A 12611-nucleotide genomic window follows, 5' to 3' on the forward strand; every position below is an offset into this window, starting at 1 on the left:
CGGCTTTCTGCAGTGTGCAGACCGACAAGGAGGGCAGGGGTAAAGAGTGGGTGGAAGATAATGTGGAGGATGATGAGGTACTAGACCCCACATGGAATCAAGGTCATGCGAGTGACGTGTGCAGTTTGGAGGAAGAGGCGGTGGTCGCACAAAGGGACCAGCACCGCAAAAGAGGGAGCAGGGTGCAAAAGCGTCTGTTACATTATTGGTTGAAATTTTACCATTTTTTCCGTGAATAAACCTCTGCTCTGCATAGGTAACAGGGACCTAAATTTCTAAAATTCATCTGTTACATTGATGGTTGACATTAAGCCATTTTTGCCGGTGAAAACCTCCCGCTCTGCATTGCTGACAGGGAACAAAATTTTGTAAAAACATCTATTACTGATTAGAAGATGTGCGATTACAAGCGCACGCTGGTTGACGCCTGGCTGATGGCATTCCCACTTGACAGCGGGTGCTCAGTGGAAGCACAAGGCGAAGGCTGAGGAGGAGGAAGAGGTCGCCAATGCAGCTGGGGCACCGCCAGCACCTCAGAAATGTGGAAAAGTTTTGTCAGCACCCACAACAACCAGCACCACCAGCTGATATGGAAGGTCTTAGCAGGAGGCAGCATTTCAGCAATATGTTGGAGCAGTATGTGTGCACACGCCTAGACGTACTGACTGATGGGTCTGCCCCTTCAACTTCTGGGTCTCCAAATTGGGTACATGGCATGAGCTTGCCCTTTACGCTTTGGAGGTGCTGGCCTGCCCTGCAGCCAGTGTACTGTCTAAATATTTGTTTAGCACGGCAAGAGGGGGTTATCACAGACAAGCGCAGCCGCCTGTCCACAGCCAATGTGGACAAGCTCACATTCATTAAAATTAACCAGGCAGGGATCCCACAGGATTTGTCCGTACCTTGTGCAGAATAGACGTGTATTCCGGCCACGCACAGCCATTGTTGTACTCCAGCGCACTTTCTCTTTGTTGTATTTTTTATATTTCCCAATGTTTTGGGGTCTACCCAAATTTATAAATCACTGTGAAAGGTGCACCACAATGATATGCAACTGACAACACTGGCTAATCCCTCAAGCTGATGTTAAGAACTGAGCCTTTAGCCAATGTATTCCAGTCAGGAACACATCGGAGCCCTTTTGCTCCATTGTCAAGGTATCTCAGCGTGGCATGGGTTCCTACCACTAAGCTACCTATGGAGTGTGAACAATGGTCTGAGAGGTGCTAAAATACAACTTACAGCTGAGCTTACAGGTATGTGGGAGTCATTTCCCTATTCACATTTGTTTGCAGAGCACTTGCCATGGTCTTAACCACATTTTGCTGCCCTTTTCAGTCCTCTAGCCCTTTCCATGACTTTTTTAGAGCCAGTTTATTGCTCAAAAGTTCGGGTCCCCATTGACTTCAATGGGGTTCGGGGTCAAGTTCGGGTCCCGAACTCAAACTTTTTTGCGAAGGTGACCACTCAACTCTAGTGATTTGCTGTATTGGAAAAATAATTTTACATTTCAATAGTATGGGCGTTTTTGGATACGATGATGCTAATGATGTTTATATTTTTTGTTATTTATTTTTTTATTCTACGGAAAGGGGGTGGTTTACTTTTTTTATTAAATTTTTTTAAATTGTTTTGTAGCTCATGTTTGAGGCTGCAAGACTTTTTTTTCTGTACCATTATGTTTCTTATATATCCATATTGGTACTAGAATTGCTAATTTCTTATGCTGGCCTGCCACCTGCTAGCCAAAATCAGAATTGCAGCTTCAATACCCTGGGTCTCTTCAGAGAGGCTAAGATATTGAATTCAATTACCAGCATCCTCTTTGGCCACACTTCATCACAGCAGCTAAAGGCTTTAATGATCGAAATCGGCATTATTGCCAGTCACAGTCATTAGCTGTGATGTACAGCACAGGTAGCGAAAGGGTTAATTTCCATTTGCTGTTGTCTAGTATCACTGTCTAATATCATTATCTGGTATACTAAATCTATCTCTTACATTACTTTGCTTATTCAGAATTTTTCAGAATCTCATGTTTTTACTACTGCACAGTACATTTAGAAAATCTTCTAACCCTTTTCCTTTTTCACTTTTTTTTGTGAGGAAAAATTTTAGATTTTCCCCATCATTCTGTATTCATTATCCCATGATGACAAAGTGAAAACAGAATGGGCAAACATTTTGCTAATTTATCACGAACCAGCGGGTTGAACCCACTTTGCCACATATCCTACCTCCTCTAGGGGCATTGTCTAAGTGAACCCCTCGATCGTAATAGTACCCCTGATGGCGGGGATATACTTTCCCAAGGGGAACACCAGGTCGCTACCTCTTGAGGAGGATAGGCACACCAGGCAGCTGGTCCAGGCAGGCCAGGAGGTACCTGAGAAAGGTACCAGAGGTACAGGCATTGTCAGGAGGCTGAGTCGTAACCAGGAGCAACAGTGCAGGACCTAAGGATGAGGCAAAGTCAGACAGGCAATAGGTCAGGGCAAGTGGCACATGTACCGGTCAGGCAATCCGGATTGGCAAAAGGAGAGTCAAGGCAAGCAGGCAGGGATCAAACAGGTAGCAGAGTCCAGGAATACAGGAGGCGTCAGGAACACAGGAGGATATCGGGAACCTTAGCAGGACACAAGTGCAGCATCCCACTCAGGACACGTGGGAACTGCTAAATTAATGTAACCATGTTGCATGTCATTCTGCATTACATCATCTGTTCATAGGTTAGGTGCATTTTATACATCCCACCACTAGATGGGGATAGCACTTAGTCCATATAAATACTTAGGTCAGGCCTAGTGTAGTAGGAGAGTAGAAAGTGGTTGTAGAGAGGAGTAGAGTCAGTTGTTAAGCTGAAGCTACACAACACAGAGTAGTGGGTGAAGTCTGATGCAGCAATGAGGTAGAGCCAAGGTATGGGGGGCCGGAGAGCGTTTTCATCCTCTTAGTTCTTTTATAACCTACAACCAGAGACATCAGTGATAACAGCCACTACCTAAGGCTTAATGGGCACCTTTGCACATGGTGGAGGACAATCTACCTACAGGCAGCCTCACCATACATTGAAGAATACAGATTAGCTACCTGTTCAAGGGCTTGGAAGATACATGAACAATAGGACTAAGCATACCAGTAAGTACTACAGGCAACCTCACCAAATTACACTGGGACCTTGAAGCAAAGTTAAAACCCAGCCAAACCTATTAACAGTGGATCAACAAAAATACCTCTAAAGAACAAAAGACTGTATTCTGTCTGGATGTATATGCCGCAACTAGGACCAACTTCAGAAAAAGTTGTGAGTTGTATCCTACCACTGTCTACTTCATTCTTCAATTTAATTACAACTGGTTGTACCACCATTAACGGTACTGGCGTCATGACAAATACCACCACGGGACCCAGCTCCACAAGCACCCTAAACACCACTGCCATCAAGGGCACCTCAACTTCCATCTAGGCTGGTGCTTCCCTACCACAGAGTGTGCCCCGGAGGATTTCGTGCTGTCTTCTTCCTCACTGTGCTGCTGGCCCAGGGAGGCTTTCTGCTAACCGTGAGTAAACCGATGAACTGTATTATTACTGGCCCCTCATCGGCCCACCGTGCACCTCACGTGTAGCCCCTGCGGTTCTGGCTCGCCACACAAGGATCTTGACACTGAGGATTCTGGGAAGGAGGCTGAGCCACATATATATGTGCAGGAGGGCTAGGATTGGTCAGCGAGGTCACATGACCTCACCCATAAAGCACAGGAAGTGCCTTGCACCTGCCCTTAAGGGAGTGCTGCAGGGAACAAGCAGCAAGCATACTGTGGCCAGGGCTGAGAGGGTACTGTGTAGCGGATCCCAGAACAACCATACTTACACAGACAGAGCCCAGGACTGCAGCGGTGAATAGGAAGCACTGGCCGCAGATCACCGCTGAAAACAGCGCCTGGGGGGTAAGCAGGGGAACAGTGGTGCACAGCAGCCACTGTTACATAATTTATTGAAAAGGAAAAACTAGCATTGAAATGAGTATTCATATCCTATACCGAGGACTTAGTTCATGCACCTTTGGCAGAGATTACAGCCATGAGTCTTCTTGGGTATGATGCCACAAGGTTTGCATACCTGGATTTGGGTTTTTTCTGCCATTCTTCTCTGCAGATTCTCTCAAGCACTGTCAGGTTGGATAGGGAACATTGGTAGAAAGCCATTTTTAATTTTCTCCCGAGATGTGTGATTGGGTTCAAGTCAGGGTTCTGGCTGGGCCATTCAAAGACATTCACAGAGTTGTCCCTAAGCCACTCCTGTTTTGTCTTGGCTGTGTGCTTAGGGTCATTGTCTGATATCTAGAGCACACTTGATCTTGTAAGAATATCTCTGACTTAGCTCCTTTCAGCTTTCCCGCAACCCTGACTAGTCTCCCTGTCCCAGCCTCTGAAAAACACCCCCACAGAATGATGCTGCCCCCACCATACTTCACTGTAGGCATGGTATTGGTCAGTGCCTGTTTCCCCCAAACATAATGCTTAGAATTGCCTGTCGATGCAGAGCCAAACGGATCCGTCCTGACTTACAACGTAAGTCAATGGGCGCGGATCATTTTTCATTGACACAATATGGTGCATTTGAAAACGGATCCGTCCCCCATTGACTTTCAATGTAAGTCAGGACGGATCCGTTTTGACTTTGTTCTTCATAATGCAAACAGATCCGTTCTGAACAGATACAATAGTTTGCATTATAGGTGAAGATCCGTCTGTGCAGATAGCAGACGGATCCGCACCTAACGCAGGTGTGAAAGTAGCCTAAGTTTGTTGGGGTTGCAAGCTTACATAGTGACTATCAACTTTTCATCTCAGGATCCACCGATTACTGGAATCTGCTCATGTCATTCAAGGTGGCTGCTATGGTTCTCAGACTGTGTGTACACTGTGCACTGACAGTCCAAAACACTTCCTGCTTGTCCACAGTGTGCATCAAGTAGTTGTAGAAGTAATGTGGTCATTTAGGATGGCAGAAGAGAGGCCTGGAAACTGGCAGATAAGCAACTGAAAAGATGAAAAGGAGGGCACCAGTTAAATGTTATGTTGGTCCCCTAGCTCATGTGAATTGTTTTTTTCTTGAATTGGATGGTTGCTTTAAGGAGATGAGATTGGAAGTGTGGGAATCACAAATGCTTTGCCAAGTGAAAAACCACTTTAAAACTTGAAAACAAATTTGCCTTCGGTTCCGACTAATACCTCACTTGTCTGAAAGGGGCCTTAAGCTGCTGCCACGCCCAATACTGTCCTCATTGTTTTCTTCAAAGCACCCAAATACTATGCTTACAAAATATCAGTGCCATACAGTCCCCAAAGTGCTCCCAAAAGTCCTTCTAATAGTAATAATTCTCTCCCAGAGTTCCCTCTTTAGTAATAGTGTTCTCTGCAGTGATAATGCTCCCTGAGAGTGCCCCTGTTAGTATTAGTGTCCTTCATATTGGGCGCAATAATATTAATGCCCTCACAGAATCCCCAGTGGTAATAATGCCCACAGTAGCAATATTTGCAAATCTGACATGTGTCACTTTAGGCCTCTTTCAGACTGGCGTTGAGGGAAAAGGTGCGGGTGCGTGGCGGGAACATGTGCGATTTTTCAGCGCGAGTGCAAAACATTGTAATGCATTTTACACTCGCGTGAGAAAAATCGGCATGTTTGGTACCCAAACCCGAACTCCTTCACAGAAGTTCGGGCCTGGGATCGGTGTTCTGTAGATTGTATTATTTTTCCTTATAACATGGTTATAATAATGACCGGAGTGACATCACCAAAGGTCCTGTTCCTGCACACAGCAAAGAAAGAAGACAGAAGAGATGCCGGCTGCGCGATCAAGTGGATTAAGGTGAGTTAAATTATTATTATTATTTTTTTTTTAACCCCTCCAGCGCTATTTTACTATGCATTCTGTATTCAGAATGCTATTATTTTCCCTTATAACCATTCCGATCGTCTCCTAGCAGATGTGTGTGAAAATCGCACCGCATCCGCACTTGATTGCGGATGCTTGCGATTTTCACCCAACCCCATTCATTTCAATGGGGCCTGCGTTACGTGAAAAACGCACAAAATAGAGCATGCTGCGATTTTCACGCAACGCACAAGTGATGCGTGAAAATCACTGCTCATGTGAACAGCCCCATAGAAATGAATGGGTCGGGATTCAGTGCGGGTGCAATGCGTTCAACTCACGCATCGCATCCGCGCGGAATACTCGCCCGAGTGAAAGGGGCCTTATGTGGTAATAACTTTAAAACACTTTTACTTACCCAAGCCATTCTGAGATTGTTTTTTTGTCACATATTGTACTTCATGACAGTGGTAAATTTGAGAAAAAATATTTCATTTTTATACTTTTAATAATTTGCAATTTTAAAAATTTCAAATTCTCTGCTCTTAAAACAGATAGTAATACCTCCTAAAATAGTTATTACTTTACATTTCCCATATGTCTACTTCATGTTTGATCATTTTGTAAATTACATTTTTGTTTTTTGGGAAGTTAGAAGTAATAATGAGCAAATCAAAGTTGACAAAGTGGAATTAGATCCAAATTTCAGGAAAAACAAGGGTCTATTTGTCGTTTAGCGGTGCAGTTATATGTTCTAAAGCTCTTTTTGTCGTGTATTAGTGGCAAAAGAAAAATATATTTGCCATTCAGCGATGCAGTTAAATCTTCTAAAGCCCTTTTTGTCGTGCATTAGTGGCAAAAGCAAAATATATTTGCTGTTTAGCGGTGCAGTTATATGTTCTAAAGCTTTTTGTGGCGTGCATAAGTGGAAAAAAAATTAAGGGTCTATTTGTCGTTCAGCGGTGCAGTGATGTGTTCTAAAGCCCTTTTTGCTGTGTATTAGTGACAAAAGTAAAATATATTTGCCGTTCAGCGGTCCAATTATATGTTCTAAAGCCTTTTTTGTTGTGAATTAGTGGCAAAATAAAAATATATTTGCCGTTCAGCTATACAGTTATATGTTCTAAAGCCTTCTGTGCCATGTATTAGTGGCAAAAGAAAAATATATTTGCCGTTTAGCGGTGCAGTTATATGTTCTAAAGCCCTTTTTGTCGTGTATTAGTGGCAAAATAAAAATATATTTGCCGTTCAGCTGTGCAGTTATATGTTCTAAAGCCCTTTTTGTCATGGATTACTGGCAAAAGAAAAATATATTTGCCCTTCAGTGGTGTGGTTATATGTTCTAAAGCCCTTTTTGCTGTGTACTAGTGGCAAAAGAAAAATATATTTGCCGTTTAGCAGTGCAGTTATATGTTCTAAAGCTTTTTTTGCCGTGTATTAGTGGCAAAAGTAAAATATATTTGTTGTTCAGCGGTGCAGTTATATGTTCTAAAGCCTTTTGTGGAGTGTATAAGTGGGAAAAAAGGGCCTATAGGCCGTTCAGCGGTGCAGTTATAAGTTCTAAAGCCCTTTTTGTCGTGTATTAGTGGAAAAAGAAAAACATTCAGACCTAGATGGTAGGAATTAAGTGTCCTCGTGCCTGGGCTAAAACACCCTAGATTCCCTGACATTGTGAAAAAGGGAATAGGAGCAGCCTGCTCGCACAGAACCTGGATGGGAGAGATGACACCAACACAACAAAGAAAGCAAACAACAAAAAACTGAAACCACACTTATCTCTGCAGAGCTGGAACAGACAATCTTCCTTCCTTGCTTCCAAGGCCAGAATGATTTCTATCACCCGCTCAGAGCACTGGGATGGAGTGCTATTTAAACTAATTACCCCACCCATTGCAGCTGATGGGGGGTGGATCCAGCACGGCTCCAAAACAAAATACTAAACACGTGCTGCTATTCTGGCCGACCTCCGCACATAGTCAGAGCAGGTCATGACACCTTTTTGTTGTGTATTAGTGGCAAAAGTAAAAGATATTTGGCGTTCAGCGGTGCAGTTATATGTTATAAATCCCTTTTTGCCATGTGTTAGTGGCAAAATTAAAATAGATTTGCCATTCAGCGGTGCCATTATATATGTTCTAAAGCCGTTTTTGCCATGTATTAGTGGCAAAATAAAAATATATTTGTCGTTTAGCGGTGCAATTGTATGTTCTAAAGCCTTTTGTGGTGTGTATTAGTGGCAAAATAGAAAAAAACACAGAGAGGCTGGGTTCGACGACCAGACCTATTTACTCCCAAAATTAATGTGGCAACTATTCTGATCCCCTAGGGGACAGAGGGGTAAAACTTAGCATTTAATATAGGTAATTCTAAAATAAGTAGACGCTAGAGGATGGACCTCTGTAACAAACAACATGAAACAGCCCTAAGGGTCTAGACTGAACATACACATACAGTATGGTAAAAAGGTATATATAAGCAGGAACGTTCTCACCCAGGTGTGGAGGTAGACCGCGGGTTCTCTCAAACAGTGTTGAAGATAGAGACGGACCTGTAATGGTGAATCGCCATACTGGAAGGTACCAAGCGTGTTCGCCCCTGTACGTTAATGTATAACAGGGCAGATTAGCCCTAGAAAACCCTATGTGAGGGACAGGGGCTAGTACGCCCTACCTATCTATACGAGGAACTTGCCCCGCAAGGGGGCGTTTCCATCCGGATACCTGACCCTGTAAGGGTGGAATCCCTAATAAACCCTATGTGGGTACTCCCGACGTGTCACGTTTCATTCCGTGAGTGAAATCTTCAGGGGAGGAAATGGAAATAACAAGACTATGGATGGGGCTTGTATAACCAGAAAAAGATGGTAGAGGGAGGGATTTGCAAGGGTCAGCCAATGTCAAAAAGGGGGACAAAGGTGTATGGTCAGTCAGACATAAACACCCATGAATGACCGCAACAAAACCTCCTGATTAAAGTACAGGTACACCAGTGGGTGATACCTATAAAAGTCAGATAATGACCACAGGATAATCGAAATCCAAAAGGGCTTTCAGCAGAGTATGCCCACCTGTCAGCGCCTTTTAAAAGTGCAGAAAATCGTGCCTGTTGCCCTGTAACGCCCCACTTACGGTCATGTGACTCTGATAAAAGGAAGTCACTTGTCTGGTGGAACGCAAGGAAGTGAGCGTGTGTTCCAGGATGACGCGGTCCATAGTGCGCGGCGCGGTTGGATAACGTCACACATCATGTGACAAATCACATAATCGGGGAGGCCGACCACGGAGCGCATCACACCCAGTAAGCAACTCCAACCACCCAAGTGCCAGAGTGGGAGCGGTGTGTATTAGTGGCAAAAGTAAAATATATTTGTTGTTCAGCGGTGCAGTTATATGTTCTAAAGCCTTTTGTGGAGTGTATAAGTGGAAAAAAAATAAGGGCCTATAGGCCGTTCAGCGCTGCAGTTATAAGTTCTAAAGCCCTTTTTGTCGTGTATTAGTGGAAAAAGAAAAATATATTTGCCATTCAGCGGTGCAGTTATATGTTCTAAAGCCGTTTTTGCCGTGTATTAGTGGCAAAAGAAAAATGTATTTGCCGTTTAGCAGTGCAGTTATATGTTCTAAAGCCCTTTTTGCTGTGTATTAGTGGCAAAAGTAAAATATATTTTTTGTTCAGCGGTGCAGTTATATGTTCTAAAGCCTTTTGTGGAGTGTATAAGTGGAAAAAAAGAGGACCTATAGGCCATTTAGTGGTGCAGTTATATGTTCTAAAGCCCTTTTTGTCGTGTATTAGTGGAAAAATAAAAATATATTTGCCGTTCAGCGGTGCAGTTATATGTTCTAAAGCTGTTTTTGCCGTGTATTAGTGGCAAAAGTAAAATATATTTGCCATTCAGTGGTGCCATTATATGTTCTAAAGACCTTTCTGATGTGTATTAGTAGCAAAAGTAAAATGTATTTGCCATTCAGCGGTGCAGTTATACATGTTCTAAATCCTTCTGTGGCATGTATAAGTGGAAAAAACATAAGGGCCTATTTACCATTCAGCTGTGCATTTGCATATTCTAAAGCCCTTTTTGTTGTGTATTAGTGGCAAAAGTAAAAGATATTTGCCATTCAGCGGTGCAGTTATATGTTATAAAGCCCTTTTTGCCGTCTATTAGTGGCAAAATTAAAATATATTTGCCTTTCAACGGTGCAGTTATATATTCTAAAGCCCTTTCTGTTGTGTATTAGTGGCAAAAGAAAAATATATTTGTCGTTTAGCAGTGTATGTTCTAAAGCCTTCTGTGTCGTGTATAAGTGAAGGAAAATAAGGGCCTATTTGCCGTTCAGCGGTGCCATTTTATGTTCTAAAGCAGTTTTTTGCTGTGAATTAGTTGCAAAATAAATTTTTTTTTGCCGTTCAGCGAGCCAGTTATATGTTCTAAAGCCTTTTGTAGTATGTATAAGTGGAAAAAAATAAGGGCCTACTTGTCGTTCAGCGGTGCAGTTGTATGTTCTAAAGTCATTTTTGTTGTGCATTAGTGGCAAAATAAAAATATATTTGCCGTTCAGCGGTGCCGTTATATGTTCTAAAGCCCCTTTTGTCGTGTATTAGTGGTAAAAGAAAAATATATTTGCCTTTCAGCGGTGCAGTTATATATTCTAAAGCCTTCTGTGGCGTTTGTAAGTGGAAAAAGATAAGGGCCTATTTGCCGTTCAGCAGTTCAGTTATATGTTCTAAAGCCCTTTTTGTGTGTATTAGTGGGAAAAAAAGGGCTTATTAGCCTTTGTGTGATGAAGTGACAAGTGAGAAAATTACAGACTTTTTTTTGATGTTTTAATTTCCTTTTTATTTATTTATTTATTTGATTTAACAGTATGTCAGGCAGAGAAGTGCCAGGCCCTGCACAGGGGGTGGCAGAGGCATAAAATATTTCTGGTGCAGGCAGAAGGTTGCAGCAGAGTAAGGGGCCATGGCAGCAGGGGTCACTTTAAGAGGCCTGAGCCCCCAGTGTCAGCTAATATTAGTGTCTTGACCAAGAATCTAGTGTTTCTTGAATGGTTGATTCAATCTTCGAATTTGTTGCAAGTGACATCAGACACCCCTAGACAAGAGTCGGTGGGTTAGTCAGACACAACCCTTAGTTAGCATTGCATTGTAGCGGACCCTGTGCCCTTACCTGTCCTCAACCTGCCTCTGTCCTTTTCTGTTAACTCAGCCAGAGAAGTATTGTATGCTGTGGGCTCAGCTCCACTATACAGTGAGGATGAGCTACTAAAAGACAGTCAGCAGCTACTGGTAAGCCAAGATGTGGAGGAGACATCTGCCGCTTCCTCCACTAGGCGGGCAAGTAGTGTTGAGGAGAGTGGTGTGGGAGCTGGTGTTGCGAGCAGTCAGGCTCCTGACCCAGAGACGGTTGAGGAGGACATCAGTGATGTGCAGATAGTACTCGATGATGATGATGTAGCTGATCGCACTTGGGAGCTGGGCTTCATTGGGAGAAGAGATTGGCAGCTTGCCTGTGAGGAAGCAGCGGAGCCAGCACATTGCTAGCATTGAAGGGAGTCAGCAAGGTAGCAGCAGTGAGAGGTTGATAGCCAAACGTGCCCTGGGTAGACCACCTGCTTTGCAAGAGCCTACCTGCCCGGGAAGTAGCGGTGCACTGGTTCGCGGAGGCAGCGGCGGTAGCAGTCAGTCATTGCATAGTGTTGGGGGTAAAATCACCTACTCGGCGGTGCAGACGTTTTTGATAAGCCGCTGGAGGAGGTAAACATGGCCATATGTAGAATTTGTGGGCAGAAGGCGAATCGTGGCTAGGGTGCCAATGTTGGCATCACGGCCCTGCATCAACATATGCAGCATCACCATAAAGGTGCCTGGGAGAACCGTGGCTCTGATGTGGTGGTCCAGCCGGTTGCAGAAACCGCTGTATCACCCAGTGGCATGCAGCAAATTTCAGGCAATCAAAGCTCCACCTCCTGAGTCGATGGGAGCTGTCTGTCCGACCCATCATCTACCAGTCCTGATGCTCCTGCTCCTCGTCCTCTTACTCCTCATCACTTATTCCATCAGCAATCGATCACTAAAGCGATTGCCAAGAGACAACAGTATGAGTGAACTCATCCAACTGCACAGAAGCTGAACGTGCTTCTGGCCAAGTTAGTGGTGCTGCAGTCCCTCCCTTTCCAAGTGGTCGACTCTGCACCTTTCAGAGAACTTATGGCTCGTGATCCTCAGCCTCCACTGCATGGACAAGTCACAGTGCCCCTCCAGCATTCAACATGTGCAGGGCACGGCGGTGTCACGCGGTTCTGCACCTGGTTTTAATGGGGGAATGTAATCACACAGGAGAGGAACTGCTCCGTTTCCTTCAGAAAGAAATCGACTGCTGGCTTTCTCCGCGACAACTGAAAATTTGAACCATGGTAACCAACAACGGGAAGAACATGTTGTCAGCTCTGTGTCAAGGAAGGCTGAGCCATGCGCCCTGCATGGCACACGCGTTTAATCGGGTTGTCAAGCGGTTCCTGAAGTCTTCCACCCATCTGCAAGAAATCCTAAAAATGACCAGGAAACTTTGCATGCACTTCAGCCACGCGCACACTGCAAAGCACACCCTCCTTGAGCTGCAGCGGCAGAACAGCATCCCCCAACATAGACTGATATGCGACGTTTCCACCCATTGGAATTTCACCCTCCATATGTTGGACCGACTAACCGAACATAGAAAGGCCATAAATTATTTTTT

Source organism: Bufo gargarizans, chromosome 8, assembly GCF_014858855.1.
Source record: "Bufo gargarizans isolate SCDJY-AF-19 chromosome 8, ASM1485885v1, whole genome shotgun sequence".
Lineage (NCBI taxonomy): Eukaryota > Metazoa > Chordata > Amphibia > Anura > Bufonidae > Bufo > Bufo gargarizans.